This window comes from Sphaeramia orbicularis, chromosome 19 (assembly GCF_902148855.1).
Source record: "Sphaeramia orbicularis chromosome 19, fSphaOr1.1, whole genome shotgun sequence".
Taxonomy (NCBI): domain Eukaryota; kingdom Metazoa; phylum Chordata; class Actinopteri; order Kurtiformes; family Apogonidae; genus Sphaeramia; species Sphaeramia orbicularis.
Genome location: NC_043975.1, coordinates 679,829 through 698,267, shown reverse-complemented (window position 1 = coordinate 698,267; position 18,439 = coordinate 679,829). Strand labels below are relative to the sequence as shown.

Here is an 18,439-nt window from a genome sequence, read left to right as displayed (position 1 = left end):
GTTCACGACAGAAATAGATTTGATGTAAAATTAATTGTATTTTTGTAAAAGTTGATCATAATTAGACAAACGACGGGTTCAATTATGTCTGAAACGTAGACGTTTGACGAGAACTGATGGAAAAAGTCCTCCTTAACCAGGAGGGAACCAGGGTCGGACTGGAACCTGGTCCATCTTCAGTCTCAGAGGGGGTTTTGTGGACTGGGATTAGGGGTGACCGGGTTAGGGTTAAGTGTGTTAGGGGTGACTGGGTTAGTGTTAGTGGGTTAGGGGTGACTGGGTTAGGGTTAGTAGGTTAGGGGTGAGTGGGTTAGGGTTAGTGGGTTAGGGTGACCGGTTAGGGTTAGTGGGTTAGGGGTGACTGGGTTAGGGTTAGTGGGTTAGGGTGACTGGGTTAGCGTTAGCAGGTTAGGGTGAGGTGGGTTAGGGTTAGTGGGTTAGGGGTGGCTGGGTTAGGGTTAGTGGGTTAGGGGTGACTGGGTTAGCGTTAGCAGGTTAGGGGTGAGTGGGTTAGGGTTAGTGGGTTAGGGGTGAGTGGGTTAGGGTTAGTGGGTTAGGGGTGACTGGGTTAGGGTTAGTGGGTTAGGGGTGACTGGTTAGGGTTAGTGGGTTAGGGGTGACTGGGTTAGCGTTAGCAGGTTAGGGGTGAGTGGGTTAGGGTTAGTGGGTTAGGGTGAGTGGGTTAGGGTTAGTGGGTTAGGGGTGACTGGGTTAGCGTTAGCAGGTTAGGGGTGAGTGGGTTAGGGTTAGTGGGTTAGGGGTGAGTGGGTTAGGGTTAGTGGGTTAGGGGTGACTGGGTTAGCGTTAGCAGGTTAGGGGTGAGTGGGTTAGGGTTAGTGGGTTAGGGGTGAGTGGGTTAGGGTTAGTGGGTTAGGGGTGACTGGGTTAGCGTTAGCAGGTTAGGGGTGAGTGGGTTAGGGTTAGTGGGTTAGGGGTGAGTGGGTTAGGGTTAGTGGGTTAGGGGTGACTGGGTTAGCGTTAGCAGGTTAGGGGTGAGTGGGTTAGGGTTAGTGGTTAGGGGTGACTGGGTTAGCGTTAGCAGGTTGATCAGACCTCTGGTCCTGGGTCTCGGTGCTGAACGCCTGGGTTAGCGTTAGCGGATTAGTGTAAGCGGCTTGATCAGACCTCGTTCAACCCGGTCCTGGTCCCGGTGCCGGTGCCGGTCCCAGTCCTGGGTCTGAAGGCCCAGGTTGCAGCCTCCTGTGCTGGTCTGGTTGGTGTTCTAAACTCAGATGGCGGTGGGCGCTAACCAGCGTTTGTTGGTCGGTTCAGCTTTGACATAAATGCCCCAAACGTCTTCATGGATTCCTTCTGCTGTTTTCACCTGTTCAAGAAAAAGACTTCTGACCAAAGAAGAAAATGAAGACGTTTGTGGAGATTCTGATCCAGAAAAAACAAAGCTGGACCTTGCTGCTGGGTTCTGGTGTGAATAAACTTTGTTTTTGTCTGTTCAGAAGGACATGTTTCCACAGCAGAAGCAGATGTGTGGGCTTTAGAACCACAGCAGGACAACAACCAAACCCACAGCTGATGAAAAGAACCAGTTAAACCCCAGAAAAAGATCCAATACTGTGACCGATGAACCCTGAAAGACCCAAACATCTGAACCATCGACTGATCTAAACACTTTCATTCCTGCTGATCCACTAATCTGATCAATACGTGTCAATAATTGGTGTCAAATGCAGTTCTTCATCTTTTCACAGTCATCAGATATGACCATATTTGGACGTTCAGAGGCTCCGTAGTTACTGTGGAAACACTGTCATCTTCTACAACGTTGATTCACCAGTAAAACCCATGGAGTTGGATCAGTGACAGTGGATGGACACACTGGGCTTATGTATAAAATGATCAAATATGAATAAAATATGAGCAAAATAATAAATACAGTGAAACAAATGTGCAAAAAAAGACTAAAGTGAAGTAAAAAGGAATAAAATAAGAACTAAAATGAGCAAAAATGAATAATAAATCTACAAAGTAATAAATAATGTGTTAAAATTGTGTAATGTGCAAAAAATTTACTAAAATAAAGTTTAAAAAATTAAATAAAATAAAATAAGCCACAAAATGAGCAAAAACAGCCAAAGTAATGAATGAAATGAGGAAAAAAATTATAAGAAATCAATAAAAGTAACATGAACAAAGTAAGCCACAAAATTGGAAAAAAATAAATAAATAAAAAAAATAAATAAAATATATATATATATACACACACACATATATCGGCAGGAAAATGAACAAAAATGAAAATAAATCCACAAAATATTAAGTGACAAACAAAACAAGCCACAAATTGAACAAAACTGAAGAAAAAAAAACAACAGACCCATGGAGTTGGATCAGTGACAGTGGATGGACACACTGGGTTTATTTTCAATAATAAATTAAAATGAACAAAAATGAACACAAAATTAAAGACGAATAAATAACATGGAAAAAAAAATAAGCAAAAAGTTAACTAAAATGAAGTAAAAAAGAATAAATTAACCAACAAAATAAACAAAAACAACTGAATTAACCAATAAAGTAAACAAAAATCAATAATAAATCACAAGATATTAAGTAATAAACAAAATTTGACAAAAAAAAAAAACTCATGGAGTTGGATCAATGCCAGTGGATGGACACACTGGATGTGTGTGTGTGTGTGTGTGTATATATATATATATATATTTATATGATTGAAAAAGACATTTCATTCATTTTTCTCTGTTTCTGATTTAATAATCCTCAACTTTAATCTGAGCTTTAATGAACGTCTACATGATCAGTGAATTAAATATAAGAAAATATGATTTAAACTGAAAAAGTCCCAAATACAGAAGATAATCGTAGATTCAATGGTGATAAAACTCTGACTGAAGGTTGAATGTTAAAGTGGGCGCTGCTGTGAACGGAGCCGAGGGTCTTTAAGGGTTAACGGTTCTGGTTCTGGTTCTGGTTCTGGTTCTGTTGAATCGGATCAACAGTTTTCACTCCTTCGTTACGGGATCGTTTCATTTCTCTTGGTTCAGATTCAACCGCAGCTTCGTTCTCACACTAGTCGCTTTTCCATCGGACGTACGTTCGCAGAAAACAAAGATTATTCCATCAAAAGTCGTCAAACACACTGGTTCTGGAGTCCAGTCCTAACTCCAGTACTGAGAGTTTTTAACTAGACGTGCAAAACTTTACCAGTATTTACTAAATATCGGAAAAACAGAAGTGCGTAAGGTGGGTTTTTCCATTGAATCACAAATGCGATGATTTGTTTATTATCGCGAGAAGTCGTAAATCTGTGTTGTTTTGAATCTAGAATGTTCATACAAAATTCTAAAATGATTGGGTTTTGGTTTAAACTCTTCTTCTCTTGTTCTAACGTCCTTTTGTTTTTTTTGTTCATGGTAAATTCTTGTGTGAATTTTAATCCGTTTGAAGGTCGATGGAAAAGTGACTGTTGAAGCGACTGTTGGGTTTGTGTGGGTCCTGGTGTGGTCTGAACCCAGTCCACCTGGACCGGGTCCGTGGTCCCAGCCCGTCCATCTGGACCGGCTCTGTCCCAACCCTCCCATCATCCTTTGCTTTGCTGCCCCTCCCCTTCCCATTGGTCCCCTGGTGGATGTGGACACGCCCACCAGTGGACGTCCACCCTCTGGAACCTGCCGGTGTTTCTTCTTTGTCCGGGGTGGACGGCGCCCCTGACCTGGAACCAGAACAGTCCACTTTATAATCCCAGACTGGATCATATGCATGTGTTTGTAACTTTGACCTCAAATGTACGCTGAGTTTTTACTCCAATCAAATGTTCAATAAATATAATCAGATGGTGAGTTTGGTCGATTCATTTGGATCCAGGACGACGAGGAAGTGAAGGTTCAGATCTGAACCAGCCAACACACCCCAGCCAAACACCAGGATGTACCACAAGGGTCCTGTAGTACAGGGGGTCCTACATACGGCCCAGCAGGGGCCAGAACAAGCCCCCCAAAGGGTCCAAACCGGCCCCCCAAAGGGTCCAAACCGGCCCCCCCAAAGGGTCCAAACCGGCCCCCCAAAGGGTCCAAACTAGTCCCCAAAGGGTCCAAACCAGCCCCCCAAAGGGTCCAAACCAGCCCCCCAAAGGGTCCAAACCAGTCCCCCAAAGGGTCCAAACCGGCCCCCCAAAGGGTCCAAACCGGCCCCCCAAAGGGTCCAAACTGGCCCCCCCAAAGGGTCCAAACTAGTCCCCCAAAGGGTCCAAACCGGCCCCCCCAAAGGGTCCAAACTAGTCCCCCAAAGGGTCCAAACCGGCCCCCCCAAAGGGTCCAAACTAGTCCCCCAAAGGGTCCAAACCGGCCCCCCAAAGGGTCCAAACCAGCCCCCCAAAGGGTCCAAACCGGCCCCCCAAAGGGTCCAAACCGGCCCCCCCAAAGGGTCCAAACCAGCCCCCCAAAGGGTCCAAACTAGTCCCCCAAAGGGTCCAAACCGGCCCCCCAAAGGGTCCAAACCGGCCCCCCCAAAGGGTCCAAACCGGCCCCCCAAAGGGTCCAAACTAGTCCCCCAAAGGGTCCAAACCGGCCCCCCCAAAGGGTCCAAACCAGCCCCCCAAAGGGTCCAAACTAGTCCCCCAAAGGGTCCAAACCGGCCCCCCCAAAGGGTCCAAACTAGTCCCCCAAAGGTCCAAACCGGCCCCCCAAAGGGTCCAAACCAGCCCCCCAAAGGGTCCAAACCGGCCCCCCAAAGGGTCCAAACCAGCCCCCCAAAGGGTCCAAACTAGTCCCCCAAAGGGTCCAAACCGGCCCCCCCAAAGGGTCCAAACCAGCCCCCCAAAGGGTCCAAACTAGTCCCCCAAAGGGTCCAAACCGGCCCCCCCAAAGGGTCCAAACCGGCCCCCCAAAGGGTCCAATCCTTGGTACAAAATTTTACAAAAGAATCTGTGAAAAATGATGATAAATGTCAGTACAAATCACAGACTCTCCATACATGTGTCATATATGATCCAAGCTGAAATCAGAACAGGTTTTATTACAGGTAAAAAATAAAAAAAATTAAACCTTTTCTGAATTCCAGGGCCGTCTTAACAGCATTATGGGCCCTGGACAGAGCGGTGAACTACCCCCCCCGCCCCAACACCTACGCAGGACTTAAAATGTAAATGGTCAATAAATTCAAACTTTCATATTTGACGTTTAATACAATTATGATGGTTTTCATACATATAATGTAATAGTTTAGATAAATTAAACATCAAAAACTATTTAAAAATAAGCAGAAAATAACTTGAAATGGTCATTAGTGAGGTGACTGTAGGCCTTTAATGGGAATGTGTCATATATGATCCAAAGGGCATTAAAGGGTTAGCATACACAGATTAGCATACACAGATTAGCATGGGGCCTATCTTGGGGTCCCTATGGTCCATCAGGTCCACGGGGCCCCTATGGCTGATGGGGTCCCTATGGTTCATGGGGCCCCTATGGGGGATGGGCCTATCAGGTCCATGGGGCCCCCATGGTTGATGGGCCCATCAGGTCCATGCGTTGCACGTCCCTGTGGATAATGTTCATTCATGTGTTTGTTTGCAGATGACACTGATGTTTATATTTAATGATACAGACGAACGTTCACATGTTTAAAATATGAGTGGAAACAAACGGAACCAACACAAGAAAAACTCAGACTCTGATTCACTAAACCCATCCACCTCCTCCTCCACCTTCTCTTCCTCCTCCACCTCTTCTCCTCCTCTTCCTCATCTCCTCCTCCTCCTCTTCTCCTCCTCCTCCTCCTCTTCTCCTCCTCCTCCTCCTCTCCTCCTCCTCCTCCTCTTCTCCTCCTGCTGCTCCAGTTCAACCTGAAGGTACATTTTTTCTTCGTCTGTTTCCTTCTCTTCTTTCTGGTCGTCATGGTTTCGATGCTGGTCTTTTTTTTCCTGCTCTGTTTTTTTTTTAACCTGTTCAGCGTCTTGAACTCAGACTGATCCTTTCAGAGTCTGAATGGAAGCTTCAGACACAAAGAGGACGTTTATTACCTCCTGTTTCCTCCTCTAATGAACTCCTGCTTAAAAATGGGCCCACACAAAAAACTGATAAATCATCAGACGTCAGTATTTTTTTTCATTAACCTCTTAAACAACTTCAGCTCTGCTCAGAACTACCAAACATTCAACAACTGTCAGGATTTGAACCCTTTAAAGGCCACTTCATTTGAATTCTGAATCATTTATTACAACAACAACAAAAACCCACAAATGTCATATTTCCAGATAATACTCAGTCGGTTTAGGGTGAGTTCAATGTTATGCATCAGAACACAATGAAAAACGGAAAATGAAAAAGTAGCTACGTTCTAGCACCAAATTTTCAGTAGTAACACTTTACACTACTTTTTTTCCTGAAAAAAGTAGTTCCATTACTGTAATGTGTTACTTTGTAACTGGTTCCACACAACACTGACACAGACGACCCAAAATATGGAAGAATCTGCCAACGCTTCTGATGGAACGTCCTCAAAGTCAGTTTAAAAAAACCTGTGAAAACTCTGAGGGATTCGACTTTTCCACATGGGAGACATTTGTAACTTTAATATATAATGGAATTGTGTTTGTAGAAAATGGGCTTTTGTGCAGCTTGAAAATATCTTTCTATATTTTGAATTGCATTTGTAAATAATCTTTAAAATGTGGAGGTTTCCACTGGTTAAACCCCATGAGAGTTTTTGTCGACCGTCCATCACAGCTTTTAACCAACAGGGATTATGTGTATGTTTTTTACGATGTGAAAATTAATTAATTAATTAAAATGGTGGAAATTATTGGAACATTTTTGTATGAAATTTGGTAAAAAAAAAAAAAAAAAAAAAAGATGAAAATTGTTGAAATTTAAAAAAATAAAATTCAAGAAATCTGTTAAATAAATAATGAAAATTATTGAAAAGAATTTGTACAAAATTTAAAAATCTTTAAAAAAAAAGTTTTAAATGATGAAACTTATTGAAAATTTTTTTGTACAGAATTAAAATTTCCATTAAAATAAAGATGAAAATTGTTGAAGAATTTTGAATGAATGAATGAATGAATGTTTATTTCAGTTAAATACAAAATACAAAACATATACATATTAAAAACAACAACAACAAAACAAAACACATACATATTAAAAAAAACAAGCAAACATAAAATTAACACATTTTGTAACTGAAAAAGGAAGAAGCTGAAGCTGGAGGCTTATTTCTGCTTCTCCTGTTCACATCCTTAATTCACGTCTACACCCGTAGTTGCAGCAGGTAAATACTTAAACACAAATTATACTACATTCAGTGTTATAAATCATTTTGTAATCAGATTACTTTCATAGCCCTTCATAATTTGACAAATTAAATTCTTTTTGAAACTCAACAGTGAGCTTCACAGTTTCACTTCATCCTTCAGTTCGTTCCATAGTTTGACACCAATAACTGAAACACTGTGATATTTAACGTTTGTTCTTACTTTACATTTTTCATACACAAACATCCCTCTTAAATTATAATGTCCTTCTCTTAACTTAAAAATTTTCTGAATACAAAAAGGAAGGTGTTTACTTTTAACGTGAAACATAAATTCCATTGTTTTTAAATATACAATGTCAAGAAATTTTAGTAAACCAGATTCTACAAAAAGTGGATTACTTGATTGGAGATAACCAGCTTTGTTTATGACTCTAATAGCTTTTTTTTGGAGTTTAATTATTGGGTCTAAATTAGTTTTATACACATTGCCCCATATTTCCACACAGTCTGACATATATGGCATTACAAGTGAACAGTACAACATATGCAAACATTTTTTCCTTAACAAGTCTCGAGTTATATAAAGGATCGCAACAGCCTTGGACATTTTGCGTTTGATATATTCTATTTGTGGTTTCCAACAGAGTTTATGGTCAATAATCACTCCCAAAAATTTTGTTTCATACACCCTTTCAATTTCAATTTCATTAATTTTCAGTTTTATATCATCATTTCCCCTAGCACCACCAAAAACCATAAATTTTGTTTTATCTTCATTAAGTGATAACTTATTTACATCAAAGCATTTTTTAAACTTACTCAATTCCTTTTCCACAGTTTCTAATATTTGTTTCATATTTGCTCCCGAATAAAGCAAATTAGTGTCATCTGCAAATATTGTAAATTTTAACTTACTAGATGCCATAAAAATATCATTTAGATAAAGTATAAATAACTTGGGTCCCAGAACTGAACCTTGTGGGACCCCACATGTTACTTTTCTAAGTTGTGAATTTGTATTTCCAATTGATACAAACTGAGACCTATTTTGTAAATAACTTTTTCACCAGTTTTGCGTCACACCTCTTATACCATACATTTCACATTTCCGGAGTAATATTGAGTGATCAATTGTATCAAATGCCTTCCTTAAATCAATAAAAACACCAACAGTATGTTGTTTCTGATCCACCGCTGTTGCTATAGTTTCTGCAAATTCCATTACTGCTAGAGATGTTGATCGGTTTTTCCTAAATCCGTACTGGTGATCATTTAATATCCTATATTTATCTACGTAGTCATCTAACCTCTTTACAAACAGTTTCTCAAGAATTTTAGAAAACTGTGGTAACAGTGACACCGGTCTATAATTTGACACCATGTGCTTATCACCATTTTATAAATTGGAATCACTTTAGCTATTTTCATATTTTGTGGAAAAGTACCTGTTTGAAATGATTTGTTACATATATACGTGAATGGTTGAAGGATCCTGTTTATCACTTGTTTTATGAGTGACATATCAATGGAATTTCTATCAGTAGATTTTTTATTTTTAAACTTCCTGACCACTTCCAACACTTTCACAAACTCCACCAAGAAACATTGAATTATAGTTTTCAATATCAAAATCAAAGGTTTTATCATCCTTTTCCCACTTGGTAATATCTTTTGCCAAATTAGGACCGACATTAACAAAAAAGTCATTAAATATGTTCATGATGTCCTCTATATTTTCCACCACAGTGTCACCAGTTTTAACAACATATGTAGAAAAATCCTTTTTATTACTTTTTTTAATCATATCATTTAACACTTTCCAAGTACCTTTAATATCATTTTTGTGTATTTCTAACAACTTATCATAATAGGCTTTTTTATGTGTTCTTATGATTGCTGTCAATCTGTTTTTGTATCTTTTATATTTATTCTCTTTTTCTTTCGTTCTGTGCTTCAGAAATTCCCTATAGAGCCTGTTTTTCTTCTTACAAGCCCTTTCCAATCCCTTAGTTAACCATGGTTTCTTATTCTTTTTAAGATCTTGTCTATATTCTTTCACAGGACAATGTCTGTTGTACAATGTCAGGAATATGTCTAAGAAAGCATTATATGATTCATTAACATCATCTACATAAACGTCATGCCAGTCATAATTTATTAGTTCCTCCTTTAAGGCCATAATTGCTTCTGGTGACTTTGTTCTAACCAGCCAAGGTTTTTGCTTATAGTTGGGTAAAGATAATTTGTTTTTCATTTCCAGTTCTATAAAAACTGGTAAATGATCACTTATGTCAGTCAGAAATAGACCACTCCTTATTTCACCATCAATAATGTTTGTGAAAATATTATCAATCAATGTTGCGCTTTCCAATGTGATTCTACTTGGTTTTGTAATTACAGGATGAAAACTCAAACTAAACATAGTATTTACAAATTCTGCCGTTTTTGCATGTTCATTCCATTTCAGTAGATCAATGTTAAAGTCACCACAAACCAGAATCACCTTATCACAATATTTTTCATATAGCTCAGTAATCTCCTTATTGAATTTTTCAATACATGACCCTGGTGTCCTGTAAATACAACTAAGAAATTTTTGTGCAAAATTTAAAAATCTGTTTAAAAAAAAAGAAAATTATAGGAAATTTTTTTGTACAAAATTAAAAAAAAAAAAGTGTAAAAAAAAAATTAAAATTGTTGAAATTTTTTTGTACAAAATAAAAAAAAAAAAAAATCTGTAATAAATAAATAAATGAATATATATATATATATATATATAAATTCTGAATGCAAATAGTGGCTTTTAAAGTGTTAAAATCCTGAAAATTGTTAAATGTTTGTAGGTTTTGAGCAGAGCTGAAGATGTTTAAGAGATTTATGAAAACAATGAAAAAATACAAATGTCTAATAATTTTATATCATTGTTTTTGTGCGTGTACACTCAAAGGTAACCAGAGGGAGCCAAATGCATCATGGGAGTCTAAAATAAATGCAAGAGTAAAAGACACTGGATTTAAAAATAGAACTAAAAAGTACAGTTCTTCTAAAAATTTTGCACCAAAACCTGCAAAACAGAAAAAAAAAGATATAAAAAAAAAAACAAAAAAACCCAGAAAAACGTATAAACCAGCCGGAGGAGGGAAGAAGAGTTAAAGTCCTACTTGTATATTTATTTTTTCACAGTTAAAACAGTTTTTAAACCTGAGTCTAAAACGTTCAGTCAACATAAAAACCGAACAGAACGTTGACGTCAGAGCGGGTCCTTCCTGAAGCTTCCATTGGCTCCTCCCCCTTCTGCTTGTGCGTCTGTGATGTGATTGGCTGACCTGAGGGGGCGCTGTTTGTCCTTCCAGTCCAGGTCCAGACTACGCCCGGTTCTGATCCACGTCACAGGTGTAAGTGGCTCCGCCCACCTCCGTCATCCGTCACATTTCACTGTCGACTCGTGGTTGTCCTGTCGGTTTGGGTGGTGGTTCGAATCCCGCTCCTCGCCTTCTGTCGTTTTTTTTTGTTTGTTTGTTTTTATTTGTTTGTTTTTCCATGTGATTGGGTGTCATGTGACGTGCATCAGCTGACCGTGGGATGTTTGATCAAATGTGTGGAGTGTTTTTCAGGGTGAGTTCAGGTCCACGGTTCTGCACGTTGAGTCCAAATGTTCTGGAAAAACCTTCAATAAAAACAGTGTCAGGTTCTCCAGGTTCTGGTCTGTGTTCCTTCACTGACTTTACCGACCACAAAACCAAACAGGAACCTTTCCTGGAGGGTTGATGAAGTGTCCCGTTGTACCTGAACTCACCGTGCTTCATCTGTTGGTGACCTTCATCATCATCATCATCATCATCATCATCATCGTGGGTCTTAGAAGAACTGAAAGTTGTGGTTTTTTTGTGTTTGCTCAGTGAGGAACCTCCTGAGGAACCGGAGGTGGAGGCTCCAACCAAACCCCCCCTGTCTGAGGAGGAGGAGGAGGAAGAGGAGGAAGAGGAGGAGGAAGTTCACTACGACTCTGTGGAGAAGACCATAGCAGCCATGGAGGATTTCTGACCCCCCCCCCCCCACCACCACCACCACCACCACCACCAGATGGTGGACTCTGACCCTGATTAAATTCCAGTGACACTGGGCTACGAGACGGTCTGAGTTCAGGTCCAGACGGTCTGAGTTCAGATGGTCTGAGTTCAGGTCCAGACGGTCTGAGTTCAGATGGTCTGAGTTCAGGTCCAGACGGTCTGAGTTCAGATGGTCTGAGTTCAGGTCCAGATGGTCTGAGTTCAGATGGTCTGAGTTCAGGTCCAGATGGTCTGAGTTCAGATGGTCTGAGTTCAGGTCCAGATGGTCTGAGTTCAGGTCCAGATGGTCTGAGTTCAGATGGTCTGAGTTCAGGTCCAGATGGTCTGAGTTCAGATGGTCTGAGTTCAGGTCCAGACGGTCTGAGTTCAGATGGTCTGAGTTCAAGCCCAGATGGTCTGAGTTCAGATGGTCTGAGTTCAGGTCCAGATGGTCTGAGTTCAGGTCCAGATGGTCTGAGTTCAGATGGTCTGAGTTCAGGTCCAGATGGTCTGAGTTCAGGTCCAGATGGTCTGAGTTCAGATGGTCTGAGTTCAGGTCCAGATGGTCTGAGTTCAGGTCCAGACGGTCTGAGTTCAGATGGTCTGAGTTCAGGTCCAGATGGTCTGAGTTCAGATGGTCTGAGTTCAGGTCCAGATGGTCTGAGTTCAGATGGTCTGAGTTCAGGTCCAGATGGTCTGAGTTCAGACGGTCTGAGTTCAGGTCCAGATGGAAGAGTCAGTGCCAGCAGCAGTGGAACAGGTGGAACAGGTGGAACAGGTGGAACTCCAAACCCCAGTAAATAAAGGAAGGACATGATGGAAACAGCAGGTGTGTCCAGCTCAGAGTTAAAGGTGTGGTAGACTTTCATCCCCAGTGGTTCCTCAGTTCTGTCCATCCTCAGTCCTCTCCTCACTCTCATTGGTCCGTCGGTCTGTCAGTCATTCCTCGGCTGAATCTCTTCTTCACAGTGAACACTTTCTTCGTTCCATCCTCCACAAACAGACCATGTGTTCACATTCAGAACCCACAGGGAACTGGGAATCTGAGGAATTTTTTGTGGTGACGTGCATTGTGGGAAATGGAAGTTTGCGCTGCCGCTGCACGAAGCTCCGTTTCTGACCGAGGTTTGACGGATGTGATGAAAAACTGCTCAGGAAAGTCTCCCACACCTTTAACTCTGAGCGCTGTTGTGGAAAAATAATGTTCTACTCATTGGTCTTCAGTGTAGAAGGGTCAGTTCAAACGTTCAGTGTCAAAGACTTGACTTTATTTGGAGCTCCAGAAACAGACGCCCCCCCCCCCCCCCCCCAGACAGAAGACTGAGACGCTCTGACCCCACAAACACACCACTGTGGTCTTCTGTGTCCCATGAGAACAGGAGGATGTGTGGACCTGAGAGACAAGACCTCTGTGATAAACGTGGTTTGGCCTTCTGCTGTGGACACAACACACAGAGGTCCACACAGGGACACCAGAAGATCTGAAACAGAGTTAGAAGCCTGATGGAGATATGAAACATATGCAAATATGGAGGACTATATATGGAGCTAAGGAATTTAGCCAGTACAGCTTCTAGTTTAGCTTAGCTTAGTTCAGTTTAGTTTAGTTTAGCTTAGCTTAGCTTAGCTTAGTTCAGTTTAGTTTAGTTTAGCTTAGCTTAGCTTAGCTTAGTTCAGTTTAGTTTAGTTTAGCTTAGCTTAGCTTAGCTTAGTTCAGTTTAGTTTAGTTTATCTTAGCTTAGCTTAGCTTAGCTTAGTTTAGTTTAGTTTAGCTTAGCTTAGCTTAGTTCAGTTTAGTTTAGTTTAGCTTAGCTTAGCTTAGCTTAGTTCAGTTTAGTTTAGTTTATCTTAGCTTAGCTTAGCTTAGCTTAGTTCAGTTTAGTTTAGCTTAGCTTAGCTTAGTTCAGTTTAGTTTAGTTTATCTTAGCTTAGCTTAGTTCAGTTTAGTTTAGTTTAGCTTAGCTTAGCTTAGCTTAGCTTAGTTCAGTTTAGTTTAGTTTAGCTTAGCGTAGTTCAGTTTAGTTTAGTTTAGCTTAGCTTAGTTCAGTTTAGTTTAGTTTAGCTTAGCTTAGCTTAGTTCAGTTTAGTTTAGTTTAGCTTAGCTTAGCTTAGCTTAGTTCAGTTTAGTTTAGCTTAGCTTAGCTTAGTTCAGTTTAGTTTAGTTTAGCTTAGCTTAGCTTAGCTTAGCTTAGTTCAGTTTAGTTTAGCTTAGCTTAGTTTAGCTTAGTTCAGTTTAGTTTAGTTCAGTTTAGCTTAGCTTAGCTTAGCTTAGCTTAGTTTAGTTTAGTTTAGTTTATGTTCAGACCCAGATGAAACATCAGACTATCATAAACATCTTGATGCTAAACTGTCAGATTCTCATATTTATGAATAAATTATTTTTATTTTGACCATTTTTAAAATTTCAGAAAGTGTAAAAAGTGGAAGTTCTTTTCCACAACCTGCCAGATGTGAACCACCTGCACGGGTTAGTTAACAGAACCAGAACCCTGCTGTGGTCTGTAGTATGGCTCTGGTTCAGTTTAGTTACACTGATCTTTCAGTGGTCCTCCTCTGGTCTCACATGGTCTCAGATGGTCTGGGTGGTCTCAGACAGTCTCAGATGGTGTTAGATGGTCTCAGATGGTCTCAGATGGTCTGGGTGGTCTCAGATGGTCTCACATGGTCTCAGATGGTCTGGGTGGTCTCAGGTGGTCTCAGATGGTCTGGGGGGTCTCATGTGGTCTCAGGTAGTCTGAGACGGTCTCAGATGGTCTGGGTGGTCTCAGGTGGTCTTAGGTAGTCTCAGGTGGTCTCAGATGGTCTGGGTGGTCTCAGATGGTCTCAGGTGGTCTGAGACGGTCTCAGGTGGTCTCAGATGGTCTGGGTGGTGGTGGTGCAGGTTCAGACAGACAGGTCACATGACTCCAACTCCCAGAATCCACTGCTCCTTCTCCTCTGTGACGTTTGAATGTTCTGTAACGACTGAGTTTGTGTTAATTAATGATTCATGATTAATGATAAAAGGTTCCAGTTGAATTCTTGATAGGAAACACATGTATGATGGTTAATAATCTGATCCACACTCGTCTTCTTCTGTGTTTAATGAAACTCATGCAGATGAACTCCTCGTCTTCCTTCATTTTGATCATTTAGTTCACAGGTGTCAAACATGTGACCCACGGCCCAGATCTGGTCCACCAAAGGGTCTAGTCCACCAAAGGGTCCAGTCCGGCCCACCAAAGGGTCCAGTCCACCAAAGGGTCCAGTCCGGCCCACCAAAGGGTCCAGTCCACCAAAGGGTCCAGTCCGGCCCACCAAAGGGTCCAGTCCAGCCCATGGGATAAATTTGTGTAAAAAATGCCAAACGTAGGTTATTATGTCATTCTTTTGACTGTTATTCTACTGCTGTTATTGATCTGAGACTGTTTCCCCCACGACCCCGCCCCTGATGAAGCAGAAGATAATGATGGATGGATGGATGGATGGATGTTATTTTGTCATTATGTCTAGAAATAATGACAACTTCAAATGTTTGTCTTTGTTTTAGTGCAAAAAATTACATTAAATTATGAAAATAGTGACATTTACAAACTATCCTGTAAAACTAAAATGTGAATAAAATGAAGAAATATGAACCTGAAATGACCTGCAAGAAAATTCAGCACAATTTTTTTTTTTTTTAATTTTTTTTATATTATTATTTTAAATTATACATAAACATGTACTTAACCATAAGGAACCACAAACACACAATAAAAAAAAAATAAAGAAATTATACAACAAACCTATTAAACCCCCAAAAAAAGAGAAAAAAAGGGGGAAAAAAACAGTTAAAAAACCAAAACAGGATAAATGATATTATCAAGTCCTCTTTACAATGCTCAACATTCAGCACAATTTTTTTTCTTTCTTTTATTATTTTAAATTATACATTTACAGTAACATGTACATAAGGAACCACAGACACAATAAAAAAACAAACAAATTATACAACAAACCTATTAAACCCCAAAAAAAGAGAAAAAAAACAGGAAGAAAAAAAACACAGCAACAAAAAACAAAAACAACAAGATCAATCATATTTAACAGTTCTCTTTACAGTGTTCACAGTGAAGCCCAGTTTGAACTCTTTTCTAACTTAGTTCAGTGTCTGTAGTTCTGATCCTGAAGAGGAGGAAGAAGACTGACACAACTACACTGATTTTACTGGAGAAACTTCCGTTTTTTCAGCTCATTCACATCTTTTTTGTTTGTAAAAGTGAGTCTTTTCATAATTGAATGTGTTTTTTTTTTTTTTTTGTGCTAAAACAAAGACAAACATTTGGAGTTATTATTTATCGGTTATTCTGTTATTATTTGACTGGTTCGACCCAGTTCTGATCAAATATGGAACCTTAAAGTAAATGAGTTTGACACCTGTGGGTTAAATCCTGCTTTCAGGTCAAATATGGAGGAGTTCGAACCACACAGACACTAGAGGGCAGCACCGCTGCACGTTCCCTCAGCTGTTCCAACTGTCAGTAATGCACTCATGTCAGAACAGGATGGAAATAAAGTCATCTCATCAGTCTGTCTACAGTGTCTTTAATTACATTTAATGGAAGAACTGGGTAACCCTTAAAGACCCAAACGTCCACCTTTAACCCTTAAAGATCCAAATGTCCACCTTTAACCCTTACAGACCCAAACGTCCACCTTTAACCCTTACAGACCCAAACGTCCACCTTTAACCCTTACAGACCCAAACGTCCACCTTTAACCCTTACAGACCCAAACGTCCACCTTTAACCCTTACAGACCCAAACGTCCACCTTTAACCCTTAAAGACCCAAACGTCCACCTTTAACCCTTAAAGACCCAAACGTCCACCTTTAACCCTTAAAGACCCAAACGTCCACCTTTAACCCTTACAGACCCAAACGTCCACCTTTAACCCTTAAAGACCCAAACGTCCACCTTTAACCCTTAAAGACCCAAACGTCCACCTTTAACCCTTAAACACCCAAACGTCCACCTTTAACCCTTAAAGACCCAAACGTCCACCTTTAACCCTTAAACACCCAAACGTCCACCTTTAACCCTTACAGACCCAAACGTCCACCTTTAACCCTTAAAGACCCAAACGTCCACCTTTAACCCTTAAAGACCCAAACGTCCACCTTTAACCCTTACAGACCCAAACGTCCACCTTTAACCCTTACAGACCCAAACGTCCACCTTTAACCCTTACAGACCCAAACGTCCACCTTTAACCCTTACAGACCCAAACGTCCACCTTTAACCCTTACAGACCCAAACGTCCACCTTTAACCCTTACAGACCCAAACGTCCACCTTTAACCCTTACAGACCCAAACGTCCACCTTTAACCCTTACAGACCCAAACGTCCACCTTTAACCCTTAAAGACCCAAACGTCCACCTTTAACCTTTACAGATGTGGATCCCTCTGGACCACCAAATGTGGTGGTCCAGAGGGCCAACAGCCCAAAAACAGTATCCATATATGAAAAACCTATCATCCACTTTTTCAGTTAAGGGGGCGCTGTTTACCCTAAAGGTCTCTTGCTTTAAAATTAAGGTCACCACAAAAAATAAAAGCTTAGGCTGAAAATTTTGAAGGCCTCCAGCTAATGTGGCTAATGCTAATGAAGTGGAGGTTGGTGCGCTAAAAATAAAGTTATTTTAAAACTATATAGTGGATATTTTTTGGGCTGTTGCACCTCTGGGCCACCGTACAAAGCGCTTCATTTCATCTGCGCAGACACGTCCAATGATAACAGAAGAAGCTGTGGGCCTGTTTGGGTTCCCAGCGCTGAGCCCACATTCACAGACTGAAACATGACAGGGTCCACGGTTTCAGGTCCAGTTTGTCACATGGTCTGAAGGTGGTCCACTCTTCAGGGCCTTCGTTCATGATGCTTCCCAGTCTGTGGACCCGTATGGACCACATCAGACCAGTCCACATCAGACCAGTCCAGGACCTGCTCCCTCCTCCTCCTCTCCAGGCCTTTGGAATGTGAGTTCAGTTCGACCTGGTCCTGAATCTGCATGGACATTGTCTGGTTTTGTTTTGTTTTGTTTTTTTAGAACAGAAAAAGTTTTTATTGTCACTGTCACGACAAAAATGAAATCCAGTTCAACAGCTGATTAAAAAAGCTATCAGACAAAAATTATTCTGAAAATATGGACTGAAAAATACAGACCACATGGAAAACTACAAACAAACACGAGAATACTGAAAAGGAAAACTGGAGCAGAGACGAAAGAAACATGTGGAACATCTGCAACATCTAGAATAAAGGAGATATACAGAAGGAAACATGAGAAACAAGGAGCGGTGGGGGGGGGGGGGCATTTAACTGAGGGGTCCTTCCTGTTCTCTACAGGTCCCTCCTGTCCTCTACAGGTCCCTCCTGTCCTCTACAGGTCCCTCCTGTCCTCTACAGGTCCCTCCTGTCCTCTACAGGTCCTTCCTGTCCTCTACAGGTCCCTCCTGTCCTCTACAGGTCCCTCCTGTCCTCTACAGGTCCCTCCTGTCCTCTACAGGTCCCTCCTGTCCTCTACAGATCCTTCCTGTCCTCTACAGGTCCCTCCTGTCCTCTTCAGGTCCTTCCTGTCCTCTTCAGGTCCTTCCTGTCCTCTACAGGTCCTTCCTGTCCTCTACAGGTCCCTCCTGTCCTCTTCAGGTCCTTCCTGTCCTCTTCAGGTCCTTCCTGTCCTCTTCAGGTCCTTCCTGTCCTCTACAGGTCCTTCCTGTCCTCTACAGGTCCCTCCTGTCCTCTACAGGTCCTTCCTGTCCTCTACAGGTCCCTCCTGTCCTCTACAGGTCCTTCCTGTCCTCTTCAGGTCCCTCCTGTCCTCTACAGGTCCTTCCTGTCCTCTTCAGGTCCCTCCTGTCCTCTTCAGGTCCCTCCTGTCCTCTACAGGTCCCTCCTGTCCTCTACAGGTCCAGTCCAAATGTAAACCCTAGTCGTCTGAATTTCCCAGTTGAATGAAACAACATGTTCTTTGATCCGTTTGTTGTTCATATTGATCAGTAAAGTCTCATCTGATCAGTTTCATATCGGTACGATGTCAGATCAGATCAGATCAGATCAGATGGGATCAGATCAGATGGGATCAGTTTTTCATTTCCTTTTCTTGTATTTCTTCAGACAGGGTTTCTGCACATGTA

At 41.2% G+C, this 18,439-nt stretch overlaps 1 pseudogene; it reads left to right on the top strand.

Moving 5' to 3' along the window:
- The window catches only part of LOC115410120 (brain-specific angiogenesis inhibitor 1-associated protein 2-like), a 69,241-nt pseudogene extending 57,955 nt beyond the window's left edge, over window positions 1–11,286 (top strand).
- The last annotated feature ends 7,153 nt before the right edge of the window (window positions 11,287–18,439 follow it).